At 39.7% G+C, this 20,040-nt stretch overlaps 1 protein-coding gene across 4 annotated transcripts in view; it reads left to right on the forward strand.

The window, feature by feature from the left end:
- The window catches only part of CDH18 (cadherin 18), a 521,943-nt gene that overhangs the window by 106,578 nt on the left and 395,325 nt on the right, over positions 1-20,040 (forward strand). For all 4 annotated transcript variants that reach the window (XM_042048680.1, XM_042048682.1, XM_042048689.1 and 1 more), the window contains one exon: positions 9,541-9,638. The gene's annotated coding sequence lies outside the window, so the exon portion shown is untranslated. The remainder of the gene's footprint in view (positions 1-9,540; positions 9,639-20,040) is intronic.

Here is a 20,040-nt window from a genome sequence, read left to right on the forward strand (position 1 = left end):
AAACAACAATAAAAACAAACAAAACAACAGTAACAACATATCCAGATATTCCAGCAAGCTTTCTGAGCACTACTGTTTTGACCTATTCTGATTGTCAAGTTGTCAAATGCTCTGCACCATTTCTTCACTATTTAAGATGTCAAGCAGACTGTATTGCCCACATAAAAGAATTATCTTGAAGGAGATTTAAAGGTAATGCATGTAGAAATCCATTAGAGTTTTTGCTTTAGTAAATCTTTAACACTGAGGATTTGTAAGATGTCAGTAGATGCTTTGTAAGAAAAGTTAATGCTAGAGAGTTACTGAGAATTCCTTCTTATACCCTGCAGATAGAGCAGCTTATACTGGCCTGTTCAGATTTCAACTCTGAAAGAAAGAAAGGCCTATATAAATGAGATCTGAGTTCTAATGTTGACTTAATAGATGACTCACTTCTGAGACAGTAGAAACAAAAGCCTTAGCAAAGAATTAAATGTAGCTGTCAATAACTTCTCTTTCTTGTCTGTACTTTTTCATAGTTTCACATAATACAGAATTGAAACCAGAAGCTTTTGAAATGTTTTGTGATATTAGTCAGAAGGTGACACTTCTGCTTTGTATCAAATCTCCTAATATGAACTTATATTTAAACATAAAACTTCTGAATCATCTGCTGCTGAATCCAAGTTCACCCCAGATCTAATGCTGAGCATGCTAACATCCTCTTTTGAGTCAGGCATCTACACAGAATCGTAGAGTTATTAAGGCTGGAAAAGACCCCTAAAATCATTGAGTCATATCATTAACCTGGCACTACTTTGTTCACCATTAAACCATCTCCCCAAGTGCCACATACACACATCTTTTGAACACTTCCAGGGATGGTGATTCCACTGCTTCCTGGGCAGCCTGTTCCTGCAAGGGCTTGCCCTGACCAACCTTTCAGTGAATAAATTTTTCCTAATATCTAACCTAAACCTCCCCTGGTGCAACTTGAGGCAATTTTCTCCAGATCCATCTGCAAAGCCTTCCTACCCTTGAGCAGATCAACACTTCTGCCCGACTTGGTGTCATCTGCAAACTGAGGGTGCACTCAATCTCCTTGTTCAGAGCATCAATAAAGATATTAAACCGGTCTGAGTACAGAGCCCTGGGGAACATCACCTGTGATCAAGCACCAGCTGGATGTAACTCCATTCACCACCTCTCTCTCCTCCCAGACATCCAGCCAGCTTTTTGCCCAGTGATGAGTGCACCTGGCCAAGCCACAAGTAGCCAGTTTCATAGAATCACAGAATGGGACAGGCTGGAAGGGACCACAGTGTGCCATGGGATGCAACCTTCCTGCTCAAGCAGTGTGATCCTAGAGCACATTGCACGGGATTGTGCCCAGACAGTTCTTGAGGATCTCCAGTGAGGGAGACACCAGAACCTCTCTGTGCAATCTGCTCCTGTGTGCAGTCATCTGTACAATAAAGAAGCTTTTCTTCTTATTCCAGTGGAACTTCCTGTACATCAGTTTCTGCCTCTTGTCCTATTGCTTTGCCCCACTGAGCAGACCCTAGCTGTTAACAATCCGGTTTAAACCCAGAAAAGCAAAGCTAGCTAAGTCTCTGTGTGTAAACCAGAAAGAACTTGGAAGGTTCAAAATATTCCCAAATGAGACTAAAAGCAAATGAGATTAAATGTTGATGCCAAAAAATGGATGTATTTTATTTAATAGTAAAAGAGGCAAAGAAGAGGGAAGAGAAAAGAAAGAGAGAAAGAAATAGAAAAAAGAAGTGTGTGTGGGGGGTGGGGGAACAGGGAGAGGTGACAGGGGTTAGGTGGAAGCAGATCACCCATCCAAGGGTCCCAATGACGTCTCGTTGCTCCCCTCCATCCGGTCTGCTGGTGGCGAGGGTCCCCCATCACCACCATGGCCACGTCGCCACATGCCACATGCCGCCACGCACTGCCACGTGCCACACCACCACACGCCAAAGAGTACAGAATCCCGTGGATTAATATACGCTTTGGGCCAGGTGGGAACGCCCACATGTCTCCCTTGCAGGGGCCAGCTTGACACTGTCCCTTGCAACACTGAGGGTCTGTTGCATCATCTCTGGTGCAGGGTCCGGGGACCCCTTTGAGAGGCGCCCCTGTGATGGGCCATGTCACCCCCTTCTGCTGTGGATAAGCTTCCTCCCCCGGTGAGGACCCCTCAGCTGGGCTCCTCTGCACAGTGGAGGATGGGCAGTCACTGCACCTCTGACCACAGGCTTTTCCAAGATACCCAAAGCCTCTCCTCCCCCCGCCCTTTGGTGCGAGGGGGTCTGTGTGAGCCTGGCAGCTGATAGCCCTGGTGCTGTGGTCTCTACCTTTGGAGGTGTTAAGCCTGTGCTTTTGTGAATGTCCCCAGCTCTGAGTTGTTACTTTATCTTATCTTCATCAGCGAGCAGTGTCAGGCCTCAGTCAGGGCCCCATCCAGGGTGCAGTAGTCTTCTCTGCAGCTTTTGTAATACAGTTTTAAAAGTCCTTCAAGAAAATATTTAATTCATAAATTATATTTCAGTCTCTGACACTAGCTCTGGCCTCTTGACACCCTTCCTTCAGACACTTACAGACGTGTGAGGTCCGCTCTCAGTTTTCTCTTTGTGAGGTTGAACAGGCGCAACACCCTCAGCCTTTCCTCATAACAGACATGTTCCAGTCTCTTAATCATCTTCACAGCCCCCTGCAGGACCTGCTCCAGGAGCCCCATGTCTGGCTGGTATTGAGGAGCCCAGAACAGGGCACAGCATTCCAGATGTGGCCTCACCAGGTCTGAGCAGAGGGGCAGGATCCACTCCCTTGACCTGCAGGCAATGCTATTCCTAATTCACCCCAGCATACCTCTGGCCTTCTTGGCCATAAGGACACACTGGTGGTTCATGGACAGTTTGCTGTCCATCAGGACTATCAGGTCCTTCTCCGCAGAGCTGCTCTGCAGCAGTTCATCCCCCAGCCTGTCCTGGTCCATGGGATTATTCTTCCCCAGGTGCAGGATCCTGCATTAGCTTTTGTTGAACTTCAGACAGTTCTTCTCTGTCCATATTTCAACTTGTCAAGGTCATTCTGAAGGGCTCCACAGGACCTTGGGGTATTGGCCATTCCTCCCAGATTTGTTTTGAGGGAGAATGCTGTGGGAGATAATTTCAAAGGCTTTACTAAAGTTCAAGTACACAACATGCTTCAGTTTAGGCATGTCTGTCTATGCTCTAGTGAATATGGAAGCATTTCCTTAAAATCACAGTGGTAATCACGTGAACTTACATGATCAAAACTTAAGAGTCCTGATTTCCACTTGCGCTTTGTCTAATACAAACAGGATAAAAGTTCTCCACATGAAAGTTACTGGCAATTTTCCCATCCAGTTTCATGGAATTCAGAATTCAGCCATAAAATTTCATTCAAAAAGGAAAAGGAATATATTTACAGCTTTATTATTATCCCTAATAAGGAAATACAGACAAAGAGACAATATGTGGTCTAGTATATGTGTGCATTTTATTTGCATTAATATCAATGAAATTTGGAGGTCGTGTAGTCCAATGTGTTTCTCAAATCACTTGGTTGACAGCAGATGGCTGAGCCCATCAAAAAAAGGGGTCTTTAAAAATGTTGGGGGTGGAGACTGCACAGGCTCTGTGAAGTGGTAATGGCTTGTTATTTGACTAATGGCAATGACAGCACTGCATTACAGGGCCATGTGGTTAGAGGTGAAACTCACTAAGGCTAAATAAGCTTTACAGACTGAAATGTGCAATTGGAATTTTGCTACATACTTTTTTTATGACCTTGGTTTATTAGCAATTTTTGAATATACCATATGCTGTTGTTTGATGAGGAATTTTGCAAAACAATGACAGTTGCTTTGCTTGTGAGAGGTAAGAGTTGAGGCAAGTTTTCTTTGAAAGTCTGGTAGGTGTTTTGAGAACAACAAAAAAAACCTATTGTGTGTTCCTTAGTATTAATCTCAGTTACTTTGAGAATAATGTTAAATAATCCTCTGTAATTAAGCTGTCTTCTCCAGATAAGTATTCCCTTTAATATTAAGAACTCTAGAAGAAAAAATATCTTCAAATATGTAGCACTTCATGGCAAATGAGGAGGGAGGAGCTACAAAGTCTACAGTTGCATACATCCTCTTGGGTCATCAGTTGTTTTGTGTATGCTACTGAACTCTGAAATATCTAAGATAGTCCTACTGTATCCCATACTCTCTAAAGGTCAAGCACAGCTCACCCTAAAGCTGGAGATTTACATTCTTCACCAGGTTTGGGCAGGCAGAGTGGAGAGCTGGCAGTAGGACTCAGCATATTATTCAGTTGAGTAATCAAGGGGACATTAGTCTGGGAAAGCATACTTGCTGTGTTAATGTCCCTTAGTTGGTTTTTGATTGGTTTTGGGGTTGGTTTTTTTAGGTTTTTGTTGGGGTTTTGGTTTTTCTTCTATGATCTCAGAATGTTTTTCCCTTTGAGTATTTCACTGCCATTTTTTAATCTCCTCTAGAGAGTCTGTGACACTCTGCCTCCTAGAGTCATCCTCTAAAAGGCACAGATATTTTTCTAGTGATTTCATTTCACTGCTCTTGGCATACTCAGGACTCATCTCAAATCTGGTTTGAAAACATCACAGCATAGCTGAGTGGGATTTAGCTGCCTTAATGTCATGTTAGATGTCTTATGATATTTACTCATGGCCAGAAGACCACTTCAAAAGGTCAACTATAGAATCTAGTTTTATATCTGACTGTCCCATTTGGATGTCATTAAGCACCTATATTTAGCCAGTCTCACCTACAACGTGTTCTGACTCTGATTGTCTGTCTAAAAGAAGTTGGTGGCTGACCACTAATGTGCATTTATCCTTTGAACCAAAACTCTGATTTCCAATGTACCAAGAGCTTTTTTTCTGTTATGATACTTTTCAGTATTTATAGTGCATATTAGGCTTATTTAATATGCTATTGAGCAGAACACTTCCAAACCCAGAAAAAAAATGAACTCTTTCAGATCAGTCTAATTACCAGTCTAATACCAGGTAGTTAATTGCATATCACATCAAGAAGAAAGAATTGGTCGTGAATTCCCAAAAATAGTGTATAGGATTAAGAAAAACTCTTGGACAAATTTGGGATCTTAAGAAAACACACTAATAGAAGTAAATAAGTAAATACATCATAATCGCTGAATGTATGGTGTTCCACTTCCTGTGAATCCTGTAGCTTAGAGGAAACATGTTACAGTGGGGATACTGCAACGTGTATCAGACAACGAGGCCCATGGAAAAGAAATATATGGACTGATTCTTGGTAGATATTTTCAGAGAGATGTTTATTTTCTCAGCCGCATGGCTGAGGATGCCGAGGAACTGCTCAATCACGGGACTCGAGGGTCCTTGCCCGCGCAGGGGAACACAAAACAACCAATGGGGAACGAGGTTGACCTCGGGGGCTAGGGAAACCCCGTGCCTCCCCCTCAGGGCTCCTCTCCCAGGACCACATGGCAAGGGGGGAGGAACCCCAACATTTCACCCATTTATTTTTAACAAAAAGAGATTTAAAACTTAACATTGAAAACAACTGGATAAACATGAGATAACAAGGACAGTTTCAAAACAAAACAAGCCATCCTCCTGAGTCTTTAAATGTCCAAACAAATTCTCTGGAACATCTTAAGGTTGACAGAAGGGAGACAGGACTCTCTGAGCATGCTTTGTGGGGAAACTGAGGCAGGAGAGGTTTTCTTCTATATGTACCTGTTGGAACTCTAAACAAAAATAGTTAATTTCTTCCCTCCCCCTTTTCATCCCTGGCTTGGCATTGGAAAGGGATTTTTGGGGAAACAATTGGAAAAAGCATGGTTTTGTGAGGGAAACCGTGGGTGAAGAAATGGATTGGGAATACACTGGGGGTAATAGGATATAGAGTAAAAGGGAAAGGTGGGTTTAGGAAAGGGAGACTGTAAGGACTGTTTATAATGGAGATATTGTCTAACATGATTTTTAGCATATATACTGCCTTTCACAAAAACACCATCAGGCCCAGTGACCTCTGCTGCTTGTAACCCTTTTCTACCTTGCACAATTTTGAACTCTACTACTTCTCCATCTCCTAAGCTTGGGAGGTATTTTTCAGGGTTATTCTTTTTAATAGCAGTTCTGTGAACAAATATGTCTTCCTGGTTGTCACATCTTGTTATAAAACCATAATTTTGTTTAACATTATACCATTTCACTATTCCTAAAACCTTAGCTACGATGATTTTTTCCCTTTTCCAAGTGGTTGCTGTTTTCTGTCGCGCTGCATTTTTGCTTTCTTTTTCGCTTTCGCTTGCTCCCATGTTGGAACTGCCAGGGCTGCTGGGGCCGTCAGAGCTGCTCGTGTCTGCACGCTCTTACCAGGGTCGCATTCGGGGCTGCATGGGCTGGGCCAGGCCACATCGCTCAGTTCCCCACGTGCCACCTCCTCCTCTGGTCGCAGCTGCGCTGTCGCTGCCTGGTGCCGCACCCACGTCTCGGCCGGGCCCCGGATCGACGACCCCCCCACGCCCTGCTCCAGCATGTGTTTCAGCTGGGTGCAGCTCCGCTCCGCAGCCATCGCCGCCGGCCGCCACCTGCGTGCTGCTCCTCTCACAGGGCTCGCTCTACCATGCACTGCACGGGGACAGGCGGGCATCGCTGGGTCGCGCCACTCCTGCCGTGCCTCACTGCACTGCCGACACTGCAGCTTGCGTCGCTCTGCCCGTGCACAGGAACTGCCTCGCTGCTGCTCGCAGAGCGCTCGGTCCACATGGCCGAGGTCATACGGTCCCTGAGCCAGGCTTCCCTTCGCCAGGACACAGCTGACATTGTTCAACAATCTCAGTAACTAAATAATATTCACGAAAATAGTCTTCCATCAGCATATATTTTGACTCAGAAATTAACTGTGTCCAAACAGTGTCCCAAAAGTCTTTGGTAAGAATCAAGTCCCAAGAAACGTAGAAAAAGTTCTTAAATAACCATGAAAGGAAATGTTTCAGTTCTTTTTGAGCTTGAATTAAGCTAAAATTTACAAATCATTGTTCAAGAATCTTTTCAAGTTTAAGATAAGTGTCCATATGCGGCTCTGAGAGCCAAGAGTCTTTCCACAGTTCCTCCATAGTTTCGAGATGGAACAGCAAAACGGAAACAAGAAGAGAAATCCAGAGTTTACTCACAAATCAGTCACTGTCCTTAGGGATCGGGGATCGCTTTGCTCGCAGTTCCCTACCATTTTTTACAGTGCGGATACTGCAACACATGTATAAGACAATGAGGCCCGTGGAAAAGAAATATATGGACTGATTCTTGACAGATGTTTCAGAGATGTTTATTTCTCCAGCCGCATAGCTGAGGATGCTGAGGAAACTGCCGCAATCATGGTACCCGAGGGTCCTTGGCCACGCTGGGGAACACAAAACAACCAATGGGGAACGAGGTTGACCAGTGGCTAGGGAGACCCCGTGCCTCCCCCTCAGGGCCCCTCTTCCAGGACGACATGGGAAGGGGGGAGGAACCCCAACAGAAACAAGCTCTAAGCCAATTAATAATGACAACAGCAATTGATGATTAGTATGGCAATAATTATATTAATATCAATATTAATAATAATATTATTCATATATTATTTGCTTAAAATCACAGTGGCAATCACATGAATTTAATATATTATTAATAATAATATAATTACTTCTACATATCTCAGTGTTTCAACAGAGCCTTAATACTCATAGGATCAAGCATACGAAGAACAACTCATCTGTCATTCTTAATAGAATTATAATTCATAAAGATACCAATAACAGTTCCTGTAAGATTAATCCTAGACAGAGATCAATTATCCCAGTGGAATATTAAAAGCAATATTAGGGGGGAGATCAGTGGAAGTAAGACAGAAAAAGTTAGCAAAGTTGAAAGCAGAGAATTTAGCAATGAAGAAATTTACACATTCTGAAGAAAAGAGTGTGGAAAAAACCCAGATAGGACTGTGAATCTTATAATACTTTAAAAGGAAAACCTCATCCAAACTGATACTTTTTCTGTTGTATGGAAGGATTACAGGCCCACGTGCAATTAAGCCATGTCACTGATGACACATTTCAGTTGTAACCAAGAATCAGGAGCCTTGTTCTGAGACAGATGACACCTTATTTATAAATGGCTTACACTGTGGAATGTAGGTACTATTGGTTTTCTAGCTGTTACTATTCATAGTTTCTCTGGGGTGACTACAGATCTCTGATACTTTACAGTTATATTACAAGGAGGCAAATGAAGGGCAGTAAAAATGATATTATTGTGGAGCCATTTCTGCAGCTTCCGGTGATACTTTGACCCAAGCACTTGTTCACAGACTTCAGGGTATATTTGAGAACTTGTTTGTCAGTAGCAAGGTTTCTTGACTTGAAAAATGATATCTTTGTGGGGCATAACAAAACACCTGCATGTGAAACTGAGGGTTAGGCTTGCCTGTGGTTTTCCTATTTCTTATAAATGATTCATGAGTATTTTAAAACAAGCAGTGCATTTTAATAAAGCTAACAAAGCTTCTTGGTAAAGGATGTTCATACATTTTACTGGTAGAATTTACAGTTCAGTGAGTAATTCTTTGTCTCACATGCTTTTTTAAAACTAACTGGTCTTCCATACAAGGCAGACTCTTTCAGTGCCTGAAAGAGTGTCTATAGATCTATAGAAATTAAAGTTTATCAAGTAAAAAAGAAATATTAAATTGATAAGTTTATTTCAGTTTATATATTGTATACCTAGACTCTGTTTATGGACTCACATTAACTAGGAATCTACATACATATCACTGGATATTCTGAGGGGGTGCTTACAGAAATAATGCAAAAATAATTTCTTAGTGATTTAATATATCTTTATTTAACTTTTTCTTGGTTGATTTATTAATTTTTATTAGTATCATATACTGTGAGATTAGTTAGGTGACAATAACTAAGAAAAGTGTTTCATGAGATTATATTGATAAAAGGCATATTTGAAAAGGGTTGGTAATGTCTATAAATGAAGAAAAATATTGTCTAAAACAGATTTGATTCTAAATTTGTGCAAAAACAGAACTAGGCTATTTTTGTTGTTTGAGTATTTTTAGTGGTTTCTGAACAGTTTCAGAATCAGTGCTTCTTTATTTCTCTAAGAGAGTAATTAACTTGATTTAACTCAAAAGGTTCTCAAATTAGCTCATTTTCCTATATTTGGCATGAGATATGGACTTATGCATTGCTCCCAAGCTACTTACAAACCTTGAAAATACCATTGCTGTACATTTAATTATTTCAATAAGTTCCAATTTTGAACAGCTGCATAAAAATAAAAATCCATTCATTACTGTAGTACAGACTCTATAGATTTGCCAGGATAAACATCTTAACATCTACATGTTCTACTGCAAAGGACACTCCAATGCTTATGCTGTTTTCTGCTTGCTTAAGTATCATGCAAAGAAAAACATTATTTTCTGACCATGTTCAATACTTTGTTTTTCTCTTTCAGTGAAAGCTGCTATATTATCAGGCTTCTGGTATCTTCAGTGGAGGCTTGCAAGACTGTTTGGTGGAAAACATATTTCTAAGGTCTTGGTTAGTCATCAAGTAAGTATCTTCTTGTGTTTTTTGTATAGTTGTCATTCACCTCCTATTAAGTGTTTGTGTTGTCTTAAGCAAATAACAAAAATTACTTCACCATCGTTTTGACTTTCCTCTCTATAAAAACTTTTTTTTTTCTAATGTCTGGTGCTCCTTTAAAGTCTATAACCATGTAAGTCAGTGTTTATAAGTATTTTAGCAAAAAAAGCCTCAAAAGAAACATTTTCTTAGTATACCCTTTCAGCATCTATCAGAATGCTGTTCAGTGACCTCTATCAGTCCCACACTAAGAAGCGTAAGCAGAACTAAGAATTGATCAGGTCATCTAAGTATGTTGCTCCATTATCCTGGTAAAGGTGGTCAAGAATGGTGCCTAGGAATCAATCACTAAATAGGTAGATCCAGTTAAATGATATGCAAACAGCTAGGTTCTATTATTGTCATCCACCTGACTGTTTTTCTGATTGTACCATTTTTCTTACTTTATCACATACTTTGTTCTTCATACGATCTTAAATATTTTAAATTCCATTAGAGTAAGCCACTCATTTAAAGAAGTTTCTCGTGTCATCTTCTTATACTTGTTGTCTGGCATAATAATTTTTTCATACCTATTCTTTTGCTTTTTTTCTAAACCTAAAGAAGAAAAGTGGGTTGATGGGAAAGCATTTGAAATAGGAAAATTATAATAAAAAACCCAATCTGTAAAATGGAAAATGGGGGGAAGCTAGCTGTAACATTTAAATGATACTTACAATTTCTACTCAAATAACAGTCTTAACCTTTTAAAAATTATGCTGGTGGAGATTAGAGAATTGATGCATTGTTTGTGTCACTTCTCATCAAAATGTAGTGATTTTGATTTTTCTTTTTCCCACAGAATGCATAAATGTTATTTTAATTTTCAGTTTTAAAAATGTCTTCAATGTGAGTGGAAATGTTTGAACTGGTCTCAAAAATATGCATTTGGATCTCTTTACAAAATATTCTATTCTTAAAAAAATCACGGTCCATGAAAACTAGCAATGCTTATTTATTTATTTGCTCTTTGGTGAAATAAAATTACAATTTTAAAGGAACAAGTACCAAGATTATCTGGTTTAGAATTTGATAGCTCAGACTGAATGCATCATTCATTACTGTTTAACTTATAAAAAAGAGAGTGAGAATTATGTCCTCATTTTAGTGTTGTTTTACAAATTTAGCCTGACAAAAATAGGTCTTGATTGAACTGATTGAATTGTTAGGAGGGATGGTGAAATTCAAATGTTTAATTCAGTTGGTGCTCATAGAAGAAGACAATATCTAACCTAAAGTTGGGACACAAAATTAGGCTTAATCTCAGTGAAAAATATAAAACGTTTCAAGTATTAGAAACTGCAGAAATAATATTTAAGATTTTAATCAGCTGACCTGTCTAGCAAATTTGTACAGCTACTGTCATTCTGGATTAATTTGGGTTACTTGGGATTTTATATACCTCTAAGGCTCTAAGTGCAGTCTGAATGTATAGATTTAGAAGTTAAATATTTGTTCTTGTTTCAAAACAAGTTAATTAAATTTACAAGTGCAGAATTTTTATATCAGAGTGCACATCTGTGCCATTCTGAAGGTTACGCAAAATGCTGACTGACGTGTGCCTCATCTTCAAAAAGGGAATATATTCAGTCACACACCTGCTCATAGACTAAGAAATGTAATATAGATCATATTCATTTTTTCATATTACATCTCATAATTTGTTCATACTGCGTCTAAGTAACTGCAGAGTCAGTTATATATGACCAAGTTAGAGAAGAATATTTTAAGGATGGGAATGCTACAGGTGTCTTTTTCAATGCCATTGAATGTCATGAAGTTCTTTTACACTCTTTTAAATGTTGAATAATTTTGGTTTGTTTCTGTATTTTCTTTTATCACATTAACATAAAAGTAAAAAGTCTCTTATAGGGAACAAAGGCAGTGGTGGGTTTTTTTCTGGTGTGATAAAAAAACAAGAATGATTGATGTCAGTGAGTCATAGTTAAAGATGTTGCTGCTTGAGTGGTGTGACACTGGCATGATCTCATTGAGTAGGTTAAAGTGTAACACAGAGAGGTGGAATAAAGGAATTCAGTTATAAGGGACTCATCAGATGACACACTCCCAAATTCACTATCTCTGACTACGATTACAATGCTGTACATCTTCAAAGCCTTTGAAGAGCTTTAGCTGTGCAGTTCTCTTTCATGTCAGCAGGAGACAAGCTTTACTGTGATAAGATTTAGCTGACTTCCCCTCACATACTGTTTTACTGAGCAAAACAGACCCTGATCACTTTTATTATGGCATGCTATGTATTCTGAAAGTATGTTTAGGCAAGTAGTAGATTAATTAAGTAATGAAGCATATAATAGGTAATCAGTAAGCTTACATATTGTCTTAGCAGTTTCATTTTCATCTATAAATTTCTTTCTCTATTTGAGTCCCTGAACACTTAACATAAGTTTTCAATATCTCCTTGATACTATTTTGTCCTTGGTCCATATTTTCTTTTCCTTTTACTTAGATGAATATAAGAAGATTTGGATTTGTGACCTTGAATTATTAGTTGTGAAAGCAACAAAACTACTTCCATCTGAATTGGTGCTAAAATTTCTATTGATGTTATTAATTTTAGGACAGAATTCTACAGATCTGATACTCAGTGAACTAAAAGTAGGTTGCACATGTTCAGTAAATACCTGTCATAATGCTTTTAGGAAACAAATAAATAATCCATGTCTCACAAGTATTTGCTGTTTTTTAAAAAACATTCTTGCATTTAGATAAAAGATTATACTAAAATGTGAGAAAATAAAGCATCAACCACACTACAACTCAACTTGAAGTTCCAGAACTTAAAGGTAAAGTAGCTGATGGCCACCATTCACTCATTTTAGTTCAAAGGCAAATGGGCCATGAATGAAATGAAGACAACTTTCTATGGTGTAGATTTCTAGTAACATCAGAAGAGTTGTTATGGTTATAAGAAATGTTATATCACCTCTGTTTGAAGGATCTCTGATGGCTAGGAAGGATGAGTTGGTCTGGAGACAGCTATCTTGGCTTTATGGTATTGATTCAGGATAGTATGAGATTCTCTAAGACATCTTGCCATGACCTGGTGTGTAGCCCAGCTGCTCTGTTGCATCCTGAAGAAATGTAAACAGTCTAAAAAGCAAGATGCATTTAAAAAAAAGCAATGGCTGAATTGTGAATACATGGATGCACTCATAACACGTGTTCTCAAAATTTCCGCAGGAGTGTCATAGGATGTTGGATTAGGGACTGGTACCTAGTACATGGAAACAAATGCGGTGAAGATTCTTATGTCTAGAAATAAATATATATCTTTAAAAATGTAGTAGTTTCACAGAAACATAGTGAAGACTTAATTGAATGATACATGTAACAGTGATAGAAGACAATTAATTCTGACCATGAACTGCAAGATCCAGGCACAGTCCAAAACTCATCAGTTGATTTTGCAAAATATATTCAGCAAATGAAGTCATGAAGAAAAGTAGCTAGTAGAAATGTATTTAAGCTTTGAAGAAATATACCCACTAACCTCTTTTTCAGTCAGTTAAAAAAAAAAGAAGCTTAAACATAGTTTCAAATCACCGTTTGGACCCTATGCTTTACTTTTTGGATATCATCTCTTTCACAGAAGTAATGGGTAACAATTTTCATTCTTGGTGTCCGTTAAACTTCACCATGTTCTTAAGAATCATAATGAGAAATAATTGAGTACAATTTTGGATTTTGACTCATGAGCATTTATAAAGAAACTGACTAAGATGCTAAATATTATCATTTACAAACTTATAGGTAAGAAAATGACAGAGTGAATTTTTCTTTTCACTAATATTAAGATCCAACCAGCAAAAGATGTCTCTGCTCAAGTTAAGGTACAAATGAGACCATATGCCAAAGTCAACAACATGGATTTTATTTAACAGTAAATGTGAGATAGAAAGACAGAAAGGAGTAGAAAAGGGGAAAGGGAGAGGGAGAGGCAGAAGAACTGGCAGGGTGGTGGGAAGAGAAAGAGGGCAAAGGGAGAGCTGGAGAAGAGGCACAGAGGTGGGGAAAAGAGAGGTGGGGAGAGAGAGGTGAGAGGAATTCTCCTTCACCTTGGGGTTCTTGATGGTGAGGCAGGGGACTTGGTTCAATCTTCTGCTGATGGGTTCTGTGCAGAAAGAGGTGCTGTTACGATCCGGTTTAAACCCAGAAAAGCAAAGCAAACTAAGTCTCTGTGCATAAACCGAAAAGAACTCAGAAAGTTCAAAATATCCCCAGAAATGAGATTAAAACCAAACGAGGTACAACGGATTGTCGGAAAAGGGTCCGTGGACTCCGGCGAGGGGAGGAATTGCAGTCCAAACCAATATGGTTGATAAAAGCAAGCTCCCTTTATTAGCAATCCCGAGGCACTTATATAGTATACCAGCTTGTTAACTCTTAAGTGGCTTAAAACTTATCAAAGCGCATTTCTGCTTCTACATAATTGGACTTACATTGGCAAGCTTCTACATTTATGTTATGATTAAAAGAATTCAGAGTTCAGCCTCCCTTCTCCCCCGGTCAGCACATCTTATCTGCACAGCTGCATTGCTTCAAAACTCCCTTTTTGTTTCCGAGGCCTGTTTCTCACACATAGATTTTTTTCATGCAGACAGTTTCTCACACTAACCTTTGCTTGCAGGCCTATTGCTTGTATAGTTCTTTTATTGATCCCATAATTCTACCAATGATCCATGCCCCTGATCCTCTAACCATTTCCCAACAACGGATGTATTTTATTTAATAGTAAAAGAGTCAAAGAGAAGGGAAGAGAAAAGAAAGAGAGAAAGAAAAGAAGTGTGCGTGGGGGTGGGGGAACAGGGAGAGGTGACAGGGGTTAAGTGGAAGCAGATCACCCATCCGAGGGTCCCAACGACGTCTCATTGCTCCCCTCCATCCGGTCTGCTGGTGGTGAGGGTCCCCCGTCGCCGCTGTGGCCACGCCGCTACATGCTGCCACACCACACGCCGCCACACGCCGAAGAGTGCAGACTTCCATGGATTAATAGACACTTCGGGCCAGGTGGGAACGTCCACGTGCCTCTCTTGCAGGGGCTAGCTGGACACACTGTCCCTTGCAACACTGAGTGTGTGTTGCATCATCTCCTGGTGTTCTGGTGCAGGGTCTGGGGACCCCTTGGCGGGGGGCGCCTGTGATGGGCCATGTCACCCCCTTCTGCTGTGGATAAGCTTCCTCCCCCCTGGTGAGGACCCCTCATCTGGGCTCCTCTGCACAGTGGAGGATGGGCAGTCACTGCACCTCTGACCACAGGCTTTTCCAAGATACCCAAAGCCTCTCCTCCCCCCGCCCTTTGGTGCGAGGGGGTCTGTGTGAGCCTGGCAGCTGATAGCCCTGGGACTGTGGTCCTCATCCTGGAGGTGTTAAGCCTGTGCTTTTGTGAATGTCCCCAGCTCTGAGTTGTTACTTTATCTTATCTTCATCAGCGAGCAGTGTCAGGCCTCAGTCAGGGCCCCATCCAGGGTGCAGTAGTCTTCTCTTCAGCTTTTGTAATACAGTTTTAAAAGTCCTTTAAGAAAATGTTTAAGTCATAAAATATAATATTTCAGTCTCTGACAGGTGCTGGGTCCACAGAGTCCACCACTATCAAATCTTTTCACTATTCATAAATTTTAGCAAACAGAGAAAGTAATGCTTGTTGTCTACAAGTTACATAGTTTCCTCATTAACTAGCATTCTATCTCCTATTGGTTAAATGATTCCCTCATTTCTTATGCTTGTCAGTCCGCATGCTCAGTCCTTCTCTTCTTTTGAGTCGGTGGGTTTCTTGGATCAGTGGGCCATGAATCAATGGCTGCAATCTTCCCCTGCTGGAATTACCTTTGACCCAGCTGGAGCTGATTTCAGCACAGTTGCTGAGTTGGTTTTATTAGATTCTTTCTTATCTTGGGAGTTCTGCCAAGTGTCCTTGTGGCCCCTAAATTTTGCATTTTCTGCACCCATTATCAGTGACACGTCCTTCTTTCCAAGCTTTGTTAACCTCCCCCTAGGTCTGAGATCATTGAATTTATCTCTGAGTACCTGGACCACCATACTACCCTTATATAGTCCCAGTTCCGGATGTCCACAGAGGCATATTTCGGGGGGTGTCGTGGTCATTGGTGGTCACAGATGCCATCTGTCCCATAACCTGGGGGGATTTGTTTGACCAATGATATACATATTAGCAGTTTCTTCTTTTCACAGTCTGTCACAGTGGGGAGATTTTGCCTGGATCCCTTAAAGAGAATGTGCTAACCAGATCTCTACCAGGCTTCTGCCAGGCCTGGAATTAGGACTTTCCTATCGTGAATTTCTCCTTCTGTGGCCTTACCTTAACAGTGTTGAGACAGGTAACTCTGCTTTTAGCTCCTAAGAACTCTTGGTTAATAATTAAAAAAAAGTAAATATCATTTAATTTCTCCACCGTAAGGTACACACTTCAGCTGTTGCAACTTTTTCTTACCACTAAGGATGTGCTGTTTAGATTAGGGGTTGGTTTGTTCAGTTTTAGATTTTTGAATTAAACAGAAAAAAATAAAAGTTTTGTATTTAGGAGAACATTTTCATGCTTAGAGTTTAACTGTTCCTGTAAAATTCTAATGTGTAAGGAAAGTTAGGATTGTAAATTGCAATTATAAATACTATAGTATTCTCTAACCTTCAACAATATCATTCCTTCTTCCTTTAGGATGCATTGTGTTTAGGCTTAAACTCTGCTCTTCACTTGAGTGACCTCACCTTGAGTAATATGTTCAGTTTATATTAAACTATTAGAAAACATCCAGTGGAGGGCAACGAGGATGGTGACGGGCCTTTAGGGAAAGCCCTGTGAGGAGTGGCTGAGGTCACTTGGGCCTTTCAGCCTGGAGAAGAGACTGAGGGGAGACCTCATTGCAGTCTGCAACTTCCTTTTGAGAGGAAGAGGAGAAGTCTTCACTCTGGTGACCAGTGGCAGGACCTGAGGGAATGGCCTGAATTTGCGCCAGGGGATATTTAGGTTGGATATTAGGAAAGGGTGCTTCAGCCAAAGGGTGTTTCCTGGCTCCTCAGGGAACTGGTCACAGCACCAAGCCTGACAGAGTTCGAGAAGTGTTTGGACAACACTCTCAGGCACATGGTGTGGCTCTTGCATCTGGTGCTGTGCAGGGTCAGGATTTGGACTCGATGATCCTTGTGGGTTCCTTCCAACTCAGCTTATTCTGTCATTCTGTGATATACAGTTCTAAATATATATAAAAGGAAAGTGATTTGAGGTATACATGTATGAGAACTAGAGAAGATTTTGGGTGCAATACGAATACAAACTGTGTGGATGATTAATATTCAGTGAGGCCAATGAAAATTTAATTCAACTAATTTAAGTAACAGAGCATCTCATTTTCTTTTGCACTCCCAGTATAAATGCTATTTTCATCTCCATGGTGGTTTGTATCCGCTAATTCCTGCATAACTACAGTTGCTGACAGGGAGTAAAACATTGTCTTTACTCTTACAAGTACTCTTTGAAGCCTACAGAGCGACACCGGCACAGATTGTAAGTAATAATTGAAATTACTTTTCTGAAAGTAACTTATCTCATCCGAACACACCTTATATTTCTGTCTGCAGTAATTTTCAGTCTTGTGTCCCTTTCTGGATATACAAAGAAAGCCATAGTGAATAAGTACAGAGTGCAGGATTCATTAAAAACTGTTTGAACACTATGCAGAGGATGTGCTGAAGAAACACACAGAATGAATATTGATTCATAATGTGTGTTGGGAGTGGGAGAGTGATGCATTTCAGAAGAAGCTTACTTTTGATTATTTAAAACATTCCCTCTATCTTTACTGAAAGAAATCTGACTGAACTATGTATTCCTACAGGAATGTGAAGAATACTGTATATTTATAAAAAATTGTGAGAAATGGATTAGCAGGAATCTGTGTGCTTATTAAAGAGTGATAATTCTATTTTCAATTAGAGGCCAGTGAGCAGGTTTCTAGGGTTTTCTGGGGAGTTGTTTTGTTTAGTTTGTATGTGAGGTTAAAAATTGAATGCTCCTGTTAGAAGGTATAAGCAAGAGAAGAGGAATTACAGCAGTTGGAAAAAATAGAGGAGCAAAGTAGGTGAATAAGGAACAAAATCTGCTATTGTAGTTTTTTAAGTTTCTAAGGAATATCTGTCCCTTTTGATCTCACTTTCTCTAATGACATGAGAAATATTAAAAAAAAAAAACACAGAAAGATGAAATTCGATTTATTACCCCAAATGTAAGTCAGCATATTTTTCATTACATCCTTGTTCTTTCATGCTTTCTCTGACCCTGTGAGTCTTTGTGTTCCAGGCAGAGTTTAACAGCATTTCAGGCAAAGAAGGGCCACTGTTTTCCCTCCTGGCACAAGGTGCGGCTGGTAATCCTGGCTGAGTTTTTTGGACAATCAGAAAGAACCCAACAAGAAGAATGGCACTGAGCCAGGTTACTCTACCTGACTGCTATTGAATGGGGACTATCCATCACCACCATCATATCATCATGGATTTTTTTTTCAATGTTTATTGCTTCTGAAGGAGTACTTAGCACAAGAAGTCACTGTAAAATTCTGTTGCTTCCTCAGGCTCTTCACGCCATTTTACATAACTAGATAATACAGATGAGTTGCACAGTAGTGATTAATGGGAGACAGCTGACTATTTGCAGATTTTGTTTGTTATTAATTATGTGCAGTCTTTATGATTAGATCATTATTTTAAACCAATTAAGTGTCCCTTGATGGACTCCTGAGTTGTATCTAGTTATAATAATTGCTGAAAATATTCTTGTGAGATTGTTACAGCTCACTGTGATATGTGCTTAACCTTGTCTAAACATTGTGAAAACAAAATAATTAATCATTAGTCATATAAATATACATATTAAAGATGTTATGCTTTATTACTTTTTCTTTCTTTTACTTTTACATCTCGAGTTCTTTTTACTCAGAATTTGAATTGAGACGCAGGAGAGCGAGTATTCTTGTTCGGACTTAGTTGTTTATTATATCTTACAGTAATACAGCTACACAGAGTGTGCTTCTATGTTGGAAGGGTGGAAAATGGCCATGAGTTTTACTTTTCCAAGCTTTTTAAAGTATAAACTAGCCCATTATAAGATATGTTTTACTTACAATCCAATTACTAAATTTTCATGTTCTGCAGTGCAGAACTTTTGACCCAATGACGTAACATTCAGGTTTGTGAAGAAGAAGGAGAAGGTAGAAGACATAAATCCACACCCAAAATCCTCCATATTGTAACCTATTCTTACCTATATCTTCTAAACTTAATTTTCTACTTTTCTACGTATTTCACCCAGTGACATAACTTTTAATCACACAGCAACAACCTCAGTGTTATCACACAATTTAGGAAACTTTTCACAGGGTTTTGGATTGAATACAGTGTGTTTCTGAGGATCACTGCCTCTCAGCACTGAAAGGCTGAAATTCTCAGAATCCAGGGTTCCAACAATGCTTCTTAAAGGTAAATTGGCACCATCCAATGTCTAAATACTGGATGCAGATTTGAAGAAATAATCTGACTTTTCTCTGTGGACAGTAATTGCAACCTGCATCTGGTGAAATCACTTTTCTGATTTAGAATAACAAGAACTCTGGTTCTTGAAAAGTTATGGGACAGAGAACAAATGGACAGAAGTTCCAGATTTATTTCATTATGTTGATATGCTTTTATTTAGAGATGTATGCCTCATACAAAATATTTTTTGGATGGGATGAGATTTACTAAGAGAGAGACTCACTCCAGGCTGCATGAACAAGCCTATGTGTATGAATAGTTCCTAAACAGAGTCCTCTTGGACAACTCATTGGATAAATGCTTTTCTTCAGAGTCCTGTTTCTCTGCAGAGACTGCCTTTTGAGCACAACATTCAGCTTTAAGTCTGTGACCTAATTTCAAACATAGTATGTTTTCATTAGCCTTCTATACTTAGTTTTTCCCCAATGGATGTTAGAATTGCTTTTCTTCCTGTGTTTTTAGTAGTATGCTTCAAGAGACACTCTTAATGAGCAGTAAGTAGTGTGGCATCCTACACTGAAGGGGAAAGGAAAACCCAAGATTTGTAGATGCCCATAGCTGAAAAGCAACAACAAAAATCAGAGCGCCCACAAATACTTACAAAGTTTTATTAATACATTATGCACACAACATGGAAATTGGTATGAGCTATTCCCTTTTCTTATAGTATAAACCTAAAGCAGTGGATTCTAAGTAAGGGGTAGAGTGAAAGAGAAGACGGAAGGAAGGAAGGAAGGAAGGAAGGAAGGAAGGAAGGAAGGAAGGA

Source organism: Corvus kubaryi, unplaced genomic scaffold (assembly GCF_017639235.1).
Source record: "Corvus kubaryi isolate FWS band 111438036 unplaced genomic scaffold, C.kubaryi_AGA036_p1.0 68, whole genome shotgun sequence".
NCBI lineage: Eukaryota > Metazoa > Chordata > Aves > Passeriformes > Corvidae > Corvus > Corvus kubaryi.